This window comes from Solanum tuberosum, unplaced genomic scaffold (genome assembly GCF_000226075.1).
Source record: "Solanum tuberosum cultivar DM 1-3 516 R44 unplaced genomic scaffold, SolTub_3.0 scf00059, whole genome shotgun sequence".
Taxonomy (NCBI): Eukaryota; Viridiplantae; Streptophyta; class Magnoliopsida; order Solanales; family Solanaceae; genus Solanum; species Solanum tuberosum.
The window spans coordinates 1,578,843-1,584,765 of NW_006238983.1; positions in this window are offsets into that span (position 1 = coordinate 1,578,843).

A 5,923-nucleotide genomic window follows, 5' to 3' on the forward strand; every position below is an offset into this window, starting at 1 on the left:
GTCTGTTCATAATCATGGAATCAAGAATCTGACTGAATTCTAGGGACCTAATGGGTGAAAGGAACCCACTAGTGAAATCCCATATACCTAGTGATGAATTCTACGAAGAAATCTTTCGATTTCGGGGCTGGAACTGAAGGAAACTTGCCTCTTCCTTGAACTAGAGTTCTTAACCTCTTTTCTCCTCTTACGCTCTAATTTTTTTCTTAGTTTGGATTAATGATTTGACTTAGATAAGTTCTAGTTATGTTTCTAGGCTTAAACTGACTAAAACCTCATTATTTAGGGTCTAAACGACGTATCTTAGGGGTCTAACGAAATAGGAAAAGACCGAAAATTCCCTGACTTAACTGTTGTCGGAGTGACTGACGGATTGGACCTACGGGTCGTAGTTTAATCTACGGTCCGTAGATTGGGGTTGTCGATCAACTCTACCTGACAAGGATTCACTAAACCAAGCATATCTTTTTACTCGGAGGTCGGATTTTAGCAAACTCGGTGGCGTTGGAAAGAGGATTCAATTATCTATCATAATATAGGTCATGGGACACATAATTCCTTATGTTATAAGATTTATGGCCATCTGAAGGTGACCCAATCAACAATTCTCATCTAACTAGCGGTTGACCCTCACTTACGGTCAAGCCTACAGACTGTGGATCGAACGACGGTCAGTATTGGTTGATCATAGTTCATGTCAGAGGCTAGGTAATGGAGTCTTGATCCACGGACCGTGGTCTAACCTACGGACCGTGGTCTAACCTACGGACCGTGGGTCGAGACTTGGCCGATTTTCTGAGCTGAGTTGGGGAGGGGTTGCAGTGATGAACCACGGGCCACCAGCATGGGCCATAGTATGACCTATGGTCCGTGGATGGTAACTGTGGGTTGCACATGCAACTTCTCAAAATTTTCATTTTTGGTCTGTTTCGGATACGGGGTGTTACATCTGTAGTGCCTCTATTTTCTGAGTATTAACTCTAATTCCATCACCAGAAATAATGTGGCCTAACAATGCCATAGACTCAAGCCATAACTCACACTTAGAGAATTTGGCATACAACTCTCTATCCTTAAGAGTTTGGAGAACTACTGTGAGAAGACTAGCATGATCGTCATCATTCCTCGAATAGATTAGTATGTCATCAATGAATACGATAACAAACATATCTAAATAAGGCTTGAATACTATTTTCATAAGTTCCATGAATGTTGTAGGAGCATTGGTCAAACCAAAGGACATAACTAGGAACTCATAATGACCATAGTAGGTCCTGAAAGCTATCTTTGGAATATCACATTCCCTTTCTCTCAACTGATGGTAGCCAGATCTGAGGTCTATTTCCAAAAAACAAGTGGCACCCTAAAGTTGATCGAAGAGATCATCAATTCTCGGTAACCTTGTTCAACTGACGGTAATCTATACACATTGTAAGAGAACCATCCTTCTTTCTCATAAATAAGACCGGAGCGCCCCAAGGTGAGATACTTGGTCGAATAAAACCTTTCTCTAAGAGATCTTTCGACTGCTTTTTCAACTCTGTCAACTCTGCTAGTACCATCCTATATGGCAGAATATATATAGGAGGAGTATCAGGAAGAATATTTATATCGAAGTTTATTTCTCTCTCAAGATGGACTCTGGGAAGATCGTCTGGAAAGACTTCTGGAAACTCTTTTACTACTTCAACTGACTGAATAGGAGGTATCTCGACACTAGAGTCATTAACTCAGACTAAGTGATAGACACACCCCTTGGAAACTAACTTTCTCGCGTTAAGGTACGAAATAAAATGACCCTTAGGAACTGTTGAACTACTCTTCCACTCTATAACTGGCTCATTAGGAAACTGAAACTTAACAACTCGAGTTCTACAATAGAGGCATAACATGCATGAAGTCAGTCCATACCTAGAATGACATCAAAATCTACCATGTCTAACTCAACTAAATCAACCATGGTGCTCTTGTGATTGACAGAAACGGTACAATCACGATAGACTCTCTCTCAGCTAGAATAGACTAACCAACAGGTGTAGAAACACTAAAGGGCTCAAGAAGTTTCTCTGGAAGAACATCAAAATTCATCGCAACATAAGGAGTCACAAAAGATAAACTCGCTCCTGGATCTAGCAAAGCATAAACATCAAAGTTAAAAACTTGGATCATACCAGTGACAACATCTGGCGAATCCTCTTGCTCTTGGTGACTAGTAATAGCATAAAGACGGTTTGCTCCTCCGCCTTCCCCTGAAGTTGCAGCTCCTTTAGATGCAGTTATGTCTGGTGGAGCTACTGAAGAAGACTGGGATCTATTGTCCACGTTACCATTACCCTACCTGTTCATAGGACACTCTCTCATAAAATGACCGTTCTGACCACACTTGAAACAACCAGTGGAGCAGTCACGACAAACCCCTGAGTGGATCCTACTACACTTAGCATATGCAGGAGTCTTATTACCCCCTTGTGCCACACTACCTTGAGACTGCGCAGGTCTAGCCCCGAAATTCTGTGAATTCTGATTATTGAACTCACTTTTGTTCCTTGGTGCAGGTGCACTAGCAGATGATAGAGCAGGTCCCTTCTGTTTCTGTTGGAAAAATGACCGGTTGGCATTACTCTTCTGCTGCCCGGACTCATTCCTTGTCTTAGCTCTCTTGTTTCGAAACTCTTCCCTATCTTTTAGCTTCTCTTCCTCAACATGTTAAACATGGATCATTAACCTTGCCATGTCCATATCCCTGTTAGCATAGCTATCTTGCCTTCCTTACTTGACATACGAGACAACTTAGCAACGAACAAACGCATCCTGTTTTTCATGTCCGCAACCATTTTCGGAGCATATTAGGATTGTTGGGTGAAGTTCAGACTGTACTCGTGAACACTCATAGATTCTTGCTTAAGTGTAAGGAATTCTTGTACCTTTGCTTCTCTTAGTTTACGAGGAAAGAAATGCCCCAACAAGGCCTCCTCAAACAAAGCCTAACTCACAAGTGGTGCACCTTCAGCCATATTCTTCTTCCATTGATCAAACCAGATTCTAGCGACACCCTTTTTTGGTATGCAGCAAGTTCTACCCTCTCAGCATCAGTGATGTGCGTAATCTCAAAAACCCTCTAAAGCTCTTCAATAAAGTTCTTTGGATCCTCATTGACTCTTGAACCAACGAAGCTTGGAGGATTCATCCTTAAAAACTCACGGATCCTTGAAGTATCAACCACTTCCTGTCGATTCTCCCTATGTCCAACTTGATTGGTCACAGCCTGACTCAATATCTGGATAGCTTCACGGAACTCAGCATTGGTGACCTCTCCTTGGGATTGAACTTCAGGTGCATTAGGTACCCCTTGTTCCTATGGTTCAACATTCCTTCTAGGCGGACTACCTTTGACATCTCTTTGTGGAGGCATGATCTGAAAGATACGTGCAAGCACAAATTAGAAGAAATTTTTAGAGATGAACTTTATCGCACAAAATGTGTATGAAAGAAGTGAGATAGTTCCTAAGTGTCGCAACCTCCTAATTATAAATGTGGCGCACTTCACACTGATAACTAGGACTCTACAGGCACGGCTTCATAGACTCCCTGGGACTCTTGAACTCTGTGCTTTGATACCAGGTTTGTCACGCCCCGAGCCTACATCGTGGGCGGGACTGGCACTCGAGAACCATTGCTGGCCCCAAGCGGACGACTTACTCATGATAAAATAAAATATTGAAATACAATCAAGTTAAACTATCTCAACATATAAATTAGAATGTTTTAAAGATCAACATTCAATTGGCCAAAATGGCAACTCAAGTCTCAACATAAAAACTGAAATGAAAAGACTAAAGGACTAACACCAACTAACTATCTATGAAGCCTCTAACAACTGAGATGGACTTCGGGACAAAATCCAAGACATCCTAATGAACTAAACTGATAAAACATAAAAAGGGGGTCCTCCGGAAGCAAGGACGCTCACCAACAACTCTAAAGCTCAACTGGATCAATGATGCGCTGGATGCTGATCCTAGTTACCTGTATCTGCATCATAAAAAGATGCAGGCCAACTGGAATCAGTACATTCAATGTACGAGCATGCGAGGGGAATACTAAAACAATGCATAAGCTTGAAAGGAAATAAAGGAACATACCTGGTCTCAATTCAACTCCTTTCAATATAAAGCAATAATGTAAATGCAATAGAAAGAGAGCTTTTAAAACATGTGGATAACAACTCTGTGTAGTGAAAAATACAATATTACTTTGTTTGTATGCAAGGATACAATTTAAACTTTGCTTGGATATGAAAATACAAAATATAACTATGGGAGTTTCTCTAACCGACAACCGTCACTAAAGACCTATGTGATGATACAACATTTTGTCTCACACTGCCAAGGTCGTCCTATACCTTACCGAGGGTATAGAACCTAACTACTAAGTGGATCCACTAGTCTATGTTAAAAATCACTAAGGAATCATCTAAAAAGTATGTGTCACGCCACGAGACTACACCCTGGACGTGGACGGCACTCGAATACCATTGCTGGCCACCAAGCGAACCCTTGGCCTGGCTTTCTTAACTCAGCAAAAACCTAACTCAACAGAATAACTCAATACAAAGAAAGGTCATAAAACAACTCAACTGATAAAATCTAGCCAAAAAGGCAACTCGAGTCTCAAAATAGAATATTTACATATATAAATAGATGAGAGACTCAAAACTAACTGACTGACTGTCTATGAAGCCACTAAAATACTAAGAGGGATGTTGGGACAGGCCCCGCAACACCCTAATAAAGCAAAACTAAGAGAACAAATTAACCGAGTGCTCCGAAAAGCAAGAAGGCTCACCAACGACTCTGGAGTGCTCAACTGGATCAACGGCGTGCCGGATGGTGATCCTGGGTACCTGCGTCTGCATCATAAAATGATGCAGGCTAACTGGCATCAGTACATGGAATGTACGAGTATGCGAGCTGGACCGCTAAACAACAACTTAAGCTTGAAAGGGATACAAAAGAGAACTTACCTTGGCTCTGTTCAACTCATGAATAACTGAACTCAATATAAGGCAATAAGACACATGCAATATATAAAGTTTGTAAAACTATTAAAAACATGACGTAAAAATCATATTTGTAATATCATGAAAATAGCATGCTTCCTCTCAAAGTTTACTTGTGCAATGCATGAATGAAGTCCCATACCCCTATCCATACTAAGAAGAACTCCTCGAGGAACCATGCAATTTCTACTGTGGAGTTTCTCTAACCGACAAACCACCACTATGAAACTAAGTGGTGATACAACATTTTACCTCACGTTGCCCGAGGACCATCCTATACCTTGTCGTGATATAGGAAGCTAACTTTACTAAGTGGATCCACTAGCTTAACTTTACGTGATCATCTAAAAAGTATGACACGTTAAATTCCATTTTGGCTACATGGTTCCTATGGAAAGTTCAGTTAATATGAACTTGTGTCCCCAATTCGGTGCTCAAGACTACTCCCAAAAATATACTTTAGCTCATAAGTGTTTTAAACACATATTTCTTTAGTTTGAGATAATTATTCAAAACTTAGCCCAAAGGCTCTTGAAAACTCTTTCTAAAAAGAACATCTCAAAACCATATTTTAATATGATCATTGATGACTCGGGATATTCATACTGCTTAAACATTGATGGTATATCTAGAGACCATATTGTTTAAACATTTATGACATACTCGATTTGTCATACTAATCATGTTTTAGAAACTCTTTCGCAAAACTCATCTTTTTCTCAAAAAGAGATGGTACTCAAACTTCTCAAAACTCTTTGGAAATCGTCAGTTTCCTCTCATCTTAAATGTGAAAACATTTATAAACTTCCTTGGGAAATACTTAGTTCCCTAATTACTTTTGAGAAATGAACTCAACTCTATACT